Source organism: Mesoplodon mirus (assembly GCF_964341445.2).
Source record: "Mesoplodon mirus genome assembly, chromosome: 13".
Taxonomy (NCBI): Eukaryota; Metazoa; Chordata; class Mammalia; order Artiodactyla; family Ziphiidae; genus Mesoplodon; species Mesoplodon mirus.
In genome coordinates, this window is record NC_138989.1 from 83719132 (window position 1) to 83732271 (window position 13140).

Here is a 13140-nt window from a genome sequence, read left to right on the forward strand (position 1 = left end):
GAGTATAGATCAATGTGGTAAACATTTTATATTTTTATGGTGGTGAGTCTTCCAACACTTATTAGTTCTTCAATTTCTCTCAGCAGTCACAAATTTTTCTTGACTATTTTGTGAGACATCTCTATTTTCATATTTTTGATGCTATGGTGAATGATAATTTTATTTCAACATTTGGTTGAGTTGCTCATGTACAGAAATATAAACTGTGCTATATTCACTGCAATCTTAATAGATTCACTTACTAGTTATAGTAGTTTTATTGCAAATTCCATCATATTTTTGATCTATATGAACAGGTTGTCAGTGAACAAAAATTTTCTTCTTGATCTAGATGTTTTTTTATTCTTATTTCTTTGCTTTTGGTTTGGCAATACAGTGTAGAATAGCAGTGACAATTGTGGACATCCCAATCTTAGTTTTAAGTGAACAACACTCTATCTTTAACCATTAGGTATTATTTACCTGTAGGATTGTTGAAGATGCCCTTTCTCAGTTTGAGGAAGAGTCCTTCTATTCATAATTTTCTTAAAGTTTTTAATAAGAATTCATATTAAATTCATTCCATTTATCACAACTATTTTGACATTGAAATGGCATGCACGCCTATTTTAAACCACTGAGATTTTGGAATTGTCAATTATATTAGACTAATCCAGTCTATTTTGACTAATATATCAAGTGTTTTTTATATTTATGGTTTCACAAATATTGCTTATAAATATTTTGCTGTAACAAGTCCAGTAAATATTCCCTTTCTGGGCCTATGGATTAAAAATCAGTTAGTACAGGTCTGTGTATGATGTTAATTTAGAGTCTCTTTGACCAAATTCCTTCCTTATTTGTATGGTTCTTCTGCTATGCCTGTCCATTATACTTACTCGTGAAGTCATTCTGTTAACAGAGGCTATTTGTTCTCCTCGACTTCCTAAACTGGCAACTTTCAGTTTTGTGGAAGCTGAGGAAAAATACGAAAATAATAATAATAATGTTAGTACTGTAGTAATTATAATAACAGCCATTATAACTAACCTGAAATGTGCTCACATAAAATGTCTGGTCTGTCTACTTGGGTTAAACCTGCCAATAAATACTTTCTACAGGATATTCATAAACAGAGTTAAGTTTTTCTCTGCAAGTAAGAAGTATTAATCATTAAAATATCATTCTATGGACTTTAAAACTATAAAAGTCAAATTTAAATGTACAAAAGTTATCAAATCTATTGATGACATAAGGTAGTAAAAATGAATTGTATTGATCCTACCAGTTTTCAAGGTTATGGATTATGCATCTTTAGAAAGAAAGAAGCACCAACTTTTTAAAAGGTACTCTTGATTCTATTAAAAAAGAAACAGCATTTTTGTGATGCTTTACTGGTGCCAGCTTATCATTCCCTAAGGCTCCTGGTTCTCCAGGGGAAAAAATGATATGAAAAGATTGTTAATTTTAGACCTTCTGAAAATTGCTGATAAGGGTTAAAGAGTTCATTGTGCTATCAAATCATATCCATCATATATATGTGAAGATCAGGTGGCCAGACAATGTGCTTTTCCCCTATTTCTTGCCTTTTATCACAAGCAAACAGACCTGAAGAAAGGCACCTACCACCTATTAGATATCTATGAACAACCAATCACATGTTGTTAACATAATGTAAAATATTTGGCCTTTTAGTCAGAAGTGACACTATTTTAATAGCATCAAAATTTGCTCCAGACATGCTGCTCTTGCTGTAATAAGATGCTGTAAAAGACAACAGTGAGTTAACTCTCTGTCTTTGGGAAATTGAGTGAAAAGCAGTTCACAGCTGCACTTCTCTACATAAAAAGAGCTCACATATAACCTCATTAAATAAGACAGCGAGTCTATGTGGCATCCAAAGCTATTAAGCAAACTAGATTGGTCCATAATAATAAGAAACATGTTTTGTATCTGTTGCACAGTACAGGGCTTTTAACAAGTGAGAGGCATAGCATGCTGGAAAAGAGTTGCTATTCCCCATCAGTATATCATTATCAATGGTAGTGCTGTCTCAAAAGAAGCACTTATCTCATACACTTTATTGCTTGATACCTTGCTGATTGCTTTTACAAAACAATAAATTGATGGCCTGATTCAGTACTGACATTAGGTTATGTTCATTTTCAGTGATTGATGTCTTGAATTAGAACTCTTGTATTCATCTCTGTTTAGGAATACGAAATTCTAAACAGGCTTGTCTGATGTCACAAATAAAGCAGTATAACTGATGCCAAATGAGCTATATTTATTCATTTAAATAACTAAATGGCTTTTCCCTTTAATAAAATTTTCATAATTTATGTTTTAAGGTCTCCATTTGCAATTAAATTGTCTAGCCAAATTTAAAAGAAACTTGTAAAAAAGGTGTTAAATATTTAAAATTTGCAATTTCAAAGCAGATTAAGGAAAGACTACAAAATCAGAATAAATTTTTAATAAATCAATTAGATAAATATAATTTTGCTAATTTTAAAAGGCAGAATATATTTATTATTTTCCATTAACTGGAGTTATTGTTTGATTTTGTAATTTTAAAATAATACTGAAACTAGAAAGGTAAAAATGAATAAAACAGTAGGAGGGCAGAGCTATTGTTTTTGTTTTATGTGGTTTCCACTCTTTTTCAGAAAATTTACTTTGGTAGACTTGATAAAAATAACATTAATATTAACCACATTCCCATAGAAGGCAGCAAGTTCAGTGCTAAGATTTTTAATAGTTTAAGAAAATCAAATAACAAACGTGTTCTCAGGCCAGTATATCAAATGAGGAGCAATCTAATGTATAATTAAATAATCTCTCTAGACCAGTGGTTCTCAACTGGGCATGATTTTACCCCCAGGGAACATTTAGAAAATGGAGACATATCTGACTGTAACAAACGGAGCGTTGACATTTAGTGGGTGGCAGCTGGGGATGATGCGAAACATCTTAGAGTGCAGAGGACATCCCCATACAACAAAGAAATCTCAGACCCAGTGTGCCCCATGTGCTGGGGCTGAGAAAACTTGTTATAGATGCTTCAAGGGAGCAAGGCCAGATCGTGGGCCACCTTGCTTACCAGTCCCCTTGTCCTGTTAAAATCAAACAGCTTAGTGTTTCTCTGATGATTAGTGATGTTGAGCATCCTTACATGTGTTTGTTGGCAATCTGTATATCTTCTTTGGAGAATTGTCTATTTAGGTCTTCAGCCCATTTTTGGATTGGGTTGTTTGTTTTTTTGATATTGAGCTGCATGAGCTGCTTGTAAACTTTGGGGATTAATCCTTTGTCAGTTGCTTCATTTGCAAATATTTTCTCCCATTCTGAGGGTTGTCTTTTCGTCTGGTTTATGTTTTCTTTTTTTTTTTTTTTTTTTTTTTTGCGTATGCGGGCCTCTCACTGCTGTGGCCTCTCCCGTTGCGGAGCACAGGCTCCGGACACGCAGGCTCCGGATGCGCAGGCTCAGCGGCCATGGCTCACGGGCCCAGCCGCTCCGCGGCATATGGGATCCTCCCAGACCGGGGCACGAACCCGTATCCCCTGCATCGGCAGGCGGACTCTCAACCACTGCGCCACCAGGGAGGCCCTATGTTTTCTTTTGCTGTGCAAAAGCTTTGAAGTTTCATGAGGTCCCATTTGTTTATTTTTGTTTTTATTTCCATTTCTCTGGGAGGTGGGTCAAAAAGGATCTTGCTGTGATTTATGTCATAGAGTGTTCTGCCTATGTTTTCCTCTAAGAATTTGAGAGTGTCTGGCCTTACATTTAGGTCTTTAATCCATTTTGAGCTTATTTTTGTGTATGGTGTTAGGGAGTGTTCTAATTTCATTCTTTTACATGTAGCTGTCCAGTTTTCTCAGCACCACTTATTGAAGAGGCTGTCTTTTCTCCATTGTATATTCTTGCCTCCTTTATCAAAGATAAGGTGACTATATGTGTGTGGGTTTGTCTCTGGGCTTTTTATCCTGTTCCATTGATCTGTGTTTCTGTTTTTGTGCCATACCATACCAATCCTCTGTGTGTGTCTGTTAAAGAGACAGAACGAGAGAGAATGGGACCAATCATATAACGTTCTGTGTGCCATATTTGACTTTTATTATTTACGGAGGTATAAGTGGTAGAATATGAAGGTAGAACAAAACTAAAAATTGAACAAACAATATTTGTAATACAGCAGAGTAAAATAACATTTTATTTCCAATGAAGACTAAAAGTAGCAACTGTGATGACATGGGATTGAGATGAGGTCTTTATTGCATATACATGGCTGGGGATTTGGATTACATAATAAGATAAACAGTAAAATGGTGAAAAAAATGCTCACCCAAGGCAAATTTGACAGAGCCAAAGCCACCTTTGAAATACCTAGTATTTTCTATTGGAGGTTCTTCTTATTTGTATGATTCCTAATTTCTAGTTTCGTTTGTATTTTATGTGCACACGCACACATTTCTGAAGAATAAATTCTGAAGAATAGAATTTCTGAGAAAAAATAGGGCATTTAAGTTGTTGCTATAAAGCCACTAAAATATCTTAAAAATCCACAGCAATATTCATTGTTATTCACAAGGTTGTGGTTACATTTAATACTGACACCATTTCAGGTTGTTGATGAGTTGATCAATTAATCAAAATTCATTGATTATGTGACTATTTTATTTTTTAATTTGCCAATTTATGTAGCTTTGAATATTAAGATGTTCTAGAAGTTTCCCATTACTGTTCTAAATACTTGGGATAAAAAGATGAAAATACTTGACCACACTTCAAACAGCTTGTATTCCTCAGAGTTCTCCAGAGACACAGAACCAATAGGATATGTAGAAATACATACAAGAGGAGATTTATTATCAGAATTGGTTCATGTTTTATGGAGGCTGAGAAGTCCTACCCTCCGCCACCTGCAGTCTGGTGACCTTGGGGTGTGGAGGTATAATTCAGTCCAAATCAGAGGCTTGAGAACCAGGAGCTCCTAGTTCCAGGGCAGGAAATAATGCACATACCAGCTCAAGAAGAGAGAGAGAGATCCGTCCCCTTCCACTGCCTTTTTGTTCCATCTGGGTCTCCAACAGATGGATGAGGGCTGTGTTCATTGGTGAGAGTGAATCTTCTTTACTCAGTTACTGATTCAAATGCTAACCTCTTCCAGAAACACCCTTACAGACATCCAGAAATAGAATTTTACCAGCTATCTGGTCATTATATATATATATGTATAATTATATATATATATATATAATTATATATGTATATTATGTATATATAATTATATATATATATAATTATCTATCACACAACTAAATTGTAAAAAAAATGGTAATTATAATATATAATAACTTAATTGTCATTTAATGATAAATCATAAGTTTGTCCTCGCTGTATCATTTGCTTACCAATAATGCAATGCTTGCAAAACTCCTATCGAGACACTTTATTTAGACACGTGTGAATGTGTATGTATATACATAAAACCACTGAAGCTTATATAATGCTAAAATGCATTAAAATACGTTCTTGAAAAAAAGCTATATTCCTGAAATACCTGTTCATTGGCTAGAAATGAATATTTACAGAGTCAAGAAAAAATTAATTATGGATGCTTGATTAAATTGACAGAAAATATATTCTAGTGGCTAAAACTGGATTCCAATTTGAGTTCTGCAACTTACAATTTTGGGGACACTCAACAATTTTTTAAAATACTGTTAAACTTCAACTGTCTAATTTATACAAAGAAGCAAATATTAATGCATAAATGACGGGTGTGAGGACTTACCTGAGATATGATGTGTTAAAGGAATTAGCAAAATTTTAGCTATATTGTTAGGTGCTTAGCAAATATGTAAATTTTATGTTCACAAGTAGAATTCTGTGGCAAATGCTTCAAGGATATCCTTAGATATGACACCACTTTGGAGAAAATGTTTTAATAAATGTCTCAAGTATTGTTATAATGTTTGCAAGGCTTCTGAAGATTGAGACAGGGCTTTAAAAATGTTGCACGTTGTATTCAGCAAATTTATATCTCTTTTGCTTTATTTACTGGTCAGAAAGTTCCTCCAACATTTGGTGGAAATTGTTTTGGACCAAGAACTTGTGGAGACTTTTTAGTTCTTGATGATGAAGGTAACAGACATTTCCCTCTGAGATGCTGCATGCTGTCGTGTTACCTGTGATGCAGGCAGGACTGATTGGGGACTCCACAGGAGTTGATGGCCATTGAGATTACAGTAGTTTTCAGGAAAGAGTTCTTTAAGCTTTGCTACAATTAATAAACACTACCAAGTATGACCATGTCAGTGATCCCAGAGGCAGAGGACTATGAGGACATGGTGAGGGCTTTTTTTTTTTTTTCTTCTGCCCCTTGGAGTTTGCCTTTATTCTGAATGGTTGAGAGGACTTGTCAAGGGGAGGGGGCAGCTATCTTGCTTATCGAATTCCTCCAACATCTGGAAAAAAGTGTGTTTTTCATGAAATCTATTATAGAGAAGAGCCAAGGAAGACGTATCTCAGTATGAATACATTGTGATCACGTGAAATACCTAAACGTAAAATGTTTCCTAAAGAAAATAACAGCAGAAGGGGATTATTAAATGTTTGACATTTCTAGTTTGTATGGAAAATGGTATTTTCATTTTCTAAGGCAAAGTACATAAATGTTAAGGCTAAAGCCCTGTATAGAGAGAAATGTAAAATTTTGATTGTATGTCTTTTTGAGTCAAGTTTATCTTAAATTAAACTACTACATGGTGATTGAACATAAAACTCATAAATAGGTTTCCTTTGAACCTAGTAACTAAAATTAAATGGATATTTGGCAAAGTGTATTTTAAAATCGGTGCTTAGGTAACTTGTGATCATTAGTAGCAAAATCACTTCATTGACATTTTCTGTTATATGCACAGTAAAACAGATGCAGTATTAATATAAATTATGCAAATAAATGAGAAAAATATAAACTAGGTGGGTATAAAAATAAAGAGTGGAGTTATAGGCATACCAATATTAACAGAGAAGAAAATCAGAGGAAAGCAAGATAGAGATCGAAGAGAAACACAGCCTCACAGCCTCCACTCACAGCATCTCCGAGGCTAAGATGAGCCTGCCCCACAAAGTGGATCAGTACTGCACACAGATCTAAGCATCATCTCTAAGACAGCATTCCTCCAAGAATGCAAAAGACAGGAATGACCGTTCAGGTCTCTGAATTCCATCGCTTTCTACCTTCCTTGCATCACATATCACAGTCTATCTTACAGTTACTTTTGTACATTTTTCTATTATCTCCCCTAGATTGCTATCTTTAGGAGGGTAGCCTTTGAATTTTTCATCATTTTATTCCCTTGGTCCTTAGCAAAGCACTTTGACCACAGTGTATTCTTAAGCAGCACTGGTTGAATAAGCGGATGAAAGAATTTAATAGATGGGGGGGGGGTTACACTTGAAATATGTTAAATGTTTGAAGAAGCTGGAAAACTTACTTCAAGTCTTTGAAATTATAATGGTTTGAAATATCTTTCCCATTCTTTATTCCACACAGAGATCCAATGCTTAATTCCATATGTCATGGAACCTATGAATGAGGCTTCTGAGCATTAACAAAAATTAATGTTCATAAACAGGGAAGTAATATATCTCAACTTGCGTTCAGGTTATATGTTTAAATCCAGTATTTTATAAACAGATAGTACAATACATAGTAAATTGAAGGAAGTTTAAAATAGACCAGTAGTCTTTGAATCTATCTGTTTAGTGAGATCCATGAGACTATTACCATTATCTTAATGCATTTTAAAAGATTTAATCGCTGTTCTATTTTAATAAATAAACATAACACACGTGTACATAGGCTTTAAACAAACATCTCTAACAGTCAAGAAAAAGTACTATCACATAATTGCATTGTATTATTATGTATAACATATGGAGCACACCAGTTCATGGAAGTTTGTGCTACAAATATATTGAGAACAAGTACAAACATTTTGGTCTTGAAAAGCCAGTTTCAAATGTGCATGAGAGTGAAAAGTTAACCTACTGGAACTGATTCTAGAAAGAGGGTTGAGTTGTCTCATAAAATACAAAGATTTGTCCTTTTATGGACCTTTCTATCAGGTATCTTTAAATTTTAACCTTATCTTTCTGAGCATATATTTGGAAAACATCACAAGCTGTTCCTTCCAATTACAGTTGTCAAACTATTAGCAAAGAAAATACAATATAAGGCAATGGCCTTCCACTTTTCTCTTAGGAATGACAATTATTTACTCAATTGGTGAGTAAATAATTTGAAAATTCATCCATTTTGAAATTCATGAATGGGTCTTTCATGAAATTAAGATCTATTTGGAATAGCTCAAAACTAATATGAATAGAAAATTTCATTTTGTCTTACACAATACAGAATGTTGTAATCAGAGAAAGGGCATTTTTTTTTGTCTGATGTCACTCCTCCAATTTGTGCAAATATTATGTTAATAGTATGAGCTTTAGTCTTAAAGGTAATTAATAAGTAAAATTTAAATATCAAAATTGTCATAAGAATAAATGCACAGAGGCACAAGATTTTCAACATACAAATTGTTACAGAGAACATGCTTACCTAAAGTGAAAAATAGATAGGATTTAGATGTACCTCTAATGAGGTTCATATTTTAACGTCCTCAATGAAAAAAAAAAAAACATTTAAAGGAAAGAGAAATCAGAGAAAATGTGACAAAAATAGAAATAACCAAAGAATGTGACCAAAAACATGGAAGTCACCATATATTTTATAAGACTGATAGTGTTTCTCATTATGGTACCCCAAATGAGAACATGTTGTTAATATCAATAAATGCACTAGGAATTCCATAAGCATTTGAACACCTGTAATTTTATTATGTTTAAATGTTTTTCCAATTGTCTATTAACTTTCTACACACAATCTTCCCACAACCTCATCTTCAATCTCTTGAGTTTTAACCTGTTAGCATGCATCTGACCATTCAATTGTTCTGTTAAGGTTAAAAGACAAGTTACTTTTGAGTTTACTATTTCATTTTCCAGATTCAAGAGCTTTCCCTTCAGGTTAGCTTCCAGTTACGTGCATCTGCGTTAAGGCTTTCCATGCTCTAACTCATTGTGGAGCAGGGTAGTTGCAAGAGGTGGACATGGCAGTTTTGGATTGATGGTTTTTTATTGGGTGAAAACTACTCTAGATACATTTAGTCTCTGTATTTTGGATTGTTTAATACAATGAGTGGATGATAATTGAAACATATTTTGAGTACTTTTCTTCCAAAGTTAGGAAGAATGCTAAGCTTATTTCACAAGCCCCTTTATCTCCCTTATCATAACCTGCCTTCTACCCAAGACACACACTACATCAGAAGTAAATACATTTTTAGCTATCTACTTATGGGACTTCTTTTCTCATTTCCCTTTTACTTTTGGGTACTTTGCAAAATGTATCAACAGAAATGAAAAAAAAAGTGGTTTGAGGTTATTTATAACATTGCAATTAGAAAAAAAAAATGAGGTTCAAAAGTCCCAAGCTCATCTAGGGATAAGAAATGATTTCAATAAATTTCCTACGAAGTGAAAAATTCTCCAGTCCGTATAACGTGTCCCACTTCTCCCAAACCCATTCTTCTCCCTCTGATCAGCATATAAAGCAATTAGCTACTCATCTCACATGGAACAGAAATGCCCTGTTTCTATTTCACCATGCTGAAATACCAGACAAAATGAGATTCTGTAGTGAAACAACAGGAACAACCAAGCAAATTCGATTCAGTTATGCCTCTGCTCTCCATCCCCTAACTAACCACAAGTAACTAAATAAATAAGGCAGCCACCTCTGCCCTCTAAGAATGGAAAAGGAAATAATATGCTATCAGTCTCCTTGAAAGCATTACCACTATAAAACCTATATTTCGACCCATTCTCAGCCTTCCCTTTGGGATAGCGATCTGTTCATAAAAATCTGCGTAAATATTCCCTTCCATACATATTTTTAAAAATCCTGTCTCCCTTTACCCCACTGTATACATACTCACAAACATTAAATGAGCCTGAGTCTCAACAGGCATACAAGAAATGAAAATTTTAATATAAGAAGATGCCTTCATGCAAATGTTAAAAGAAAGCAGTTTGTTACAAATGTTTTGCATTTCCTCAAAATGCATTTATCAAAATGCATGCATTTTTAAAATACCATAGGAGATCTATTAAAAGATGACTGATGAATTGTTTTGCAGTTGCATAGCTCAAAGCATTTTCTTTTATCCAAGTAAGACATTACCCAAAGGGCACTAGGTTTAGCTATATAAAAAACAGTGCTTTGAGTCTCTTGCCAGGTAGCGGCAAATACTGCCTTCCTAGCTTATGAGCTTTACCAGCTATGGTAACTGTCATTCACCCATAGATTCTTTCTTCACCCTGCCTCCACACACTCACCTCAAGGCTTATGATGAAAGGCTGCACTACGTAAACCTGAATATCCCCCCTAAGCTGTCAAGAAACTCAAAGCAACTAAAAGATGATTCATTACTCAGAGTATCATTTTTATTTGCAAGAGACTGGAGAGTCATGGCTGAAACTAAAGGCTGTGGGAGTGAAAGTAAAAGAAGAAAGGAAAAGGAGGAAGAAGCAGGTTATTTGAGATGGTAACTTAATTATTTTTTTCTTTCTTTTACAGTCTTCTTAAGGGTAAATTTTTTATTGTGTCTCAGTGTGGTAAAAGGTCTCACTTTATTGTTTGCAGTTTGATGCATGAAAGAATTTTAAGCCTCACGCCTCCCTCTTCCTTTTGTGCCCTACGTCTGGGCAAGCACAAGAGAGCCTGAGTGCTGGGTCCTCTGGCTTCAGTGACAGATTCAAACTGCAAACCTCTTTCCCTGGGAGGGACCTCTTATCCCAGCCCCATCCTCTCATCACAGTAAAAATCCCAAACTTGTTCTCCTCCTCTTCTCTTCCAAGCTATTTTCAGACAAGCTTGGGGGACCTGCCCTGTTTTCCCCAGAAGCCTCACTATGTACGTAACAAAAGTTTTTATACTCTCGGTCTATGTGTGGCTTCATCAATCTGGGCATCTTAACCAAATTTTGAGTGGGAGCCCTGCTTCCTCAGGTTGTCTGTAAGATTTAGTCAGCTCATTTAAAATTCACTAGATTACTTTTATCTAAATTGTATAGAATACAAATTTAAGGATGTCATTCGAATTCTAAATCAATAAATTCTGGTGCATTCTCTGGAGTCCAAAAACTAATTACAAAATGTTGCAGAGAATGCTATATTAATTTTGTACATAAACTGAAGTCACACTATTCCAAGAGAATAGATGTGGCCTTATCAGATGGAAGCTACTCACCATTACATACAAGCAGTGATTTTGAACTAGAAAGTCAGAAATAGACCAGACTTAACAAAGTTTGCAAAGCAGCCTTAAATCACCCCAATCTGTGATTGGATTAAGGTGATCTATAACTAGCCTAATCCCTGACAGAAACAAACAAAAAATCTGGTTTGCAGGAGAACATTTTTCATAGCGTAAACTATGCCTATATTCTTTCATACACATAGTCTAATATAGAATCAAAGAAAACTACCAGTAACATTGTATGACAAGATGAGATGACTAAAGATTAAATTATTTTTAAAAAGCAGTCCATAGGCACAGTCACTGGAGATTCCAGCTACTAGTTATTAGATATAGATTTAAAATAAAACATGGTAAATATGTTCAGGAAAATAGAGAATGGTGTCTAATATTTCAGGTAGATTTAGGAATAAAAGTCAAATGGAAGTGCTCAAACTGAAAAATACAGTACGTGAAATTAAAAACTCAATAAATAGGTTTAACAGAATCTTAGACATAGCTGAAGAGAAGGTTACTAGACTTGAAAACATATCTATAGAAATTTTCCAGAAAAAAGACAAGAGAGGGAGTGAGAAATATAGAACATGCAGCACGAATCAACGTGTAACAAATACATAGTTATACTCTTAGAAGAATAAGAGAGAATGGAGAACAAACAGTATTTGAAGGGTTAGTTCCTGGAATTTTCTAGAGCATATGAAAGACTTTAATCCATGGATTCAAAAGTGTTATAGGGGCTTCCCTGGTGGCGCAGTGGTTGAGAGTCCGCCTGCCAATGCAGGGGACACAGGTTCGTGCCCTGGTCTGGGAAGATCCCACATGCCGTGGAGTGGCTGGGCCCGTGAGCCATGGCCACTGAGCCTGCGCGTCCGGAACCTGTGCTCCGCAATGGGAGAAGCCACAACAGTGAGAGGCCCGCATACCGAAAAAAAAAAAAAAAGTGTTATAGGCTTCCTCAGGATAAATATAAATAAAAATTACACATAGGCACTTTCTAGTAAGTCTTCTCAAAATTGTGACCAAGAAAAAACTGAAAAGAACCAGGGGAAAAAGAAACACATGATCTTCAAATGAGAGACAGTAAGGATGAAAGATAACACTATACCTAGAACTGTAGAAGCTATCGTACAGTTCAATGACATTTTCAAGGTGTTGAAAGTAAATCAGTGTCAAACTAAAATTCAGCAATTCTATCTTTCAAAAATGAAAGCATAATAAGTTAATATTCAGAGAAATAAACACAAAGTGTATTTCTCACAAACAAGCCATAGTAAGAGGAATGTAAAATGGGCTTATTAAGGCACAGTGAAAATCACCTGTATGACTTTAAGGAAATGCATATAGTAAAGAGACACATCAAAAAGGATAAAAATATGAGGAACTCTAAATAAATGTCATGTGTAAATAATAAGAAGAATGCACTGAAAAACTTTACGTAGCAATAGATTGAAAATAAATAAAAATAGTAGAAAAAAATTGGAGGGTGACAAATAGCATTGACATGCCTTAAGATCCCTGCATTGTTGATGAAGTGGTAAAAAAATACTAAGTTGTAACAATTTTTAATATGTTAAAATAACATCCGTTATGGGCAAAGTGGAGCAAACTTACTTCATTCTATTCTGTTCTGTGAATTACACCTCAAAACCCAAGACGAAACACATAAGACATCTATCAAAAGATTCTGAAAGGTAAAAGAAAAATGCCAGACCAGTTAAAAACCTCAGTATTCGAGATGTAAACCAGTAGTGAATTCCCTGTTTTGTTCTGCTTTACC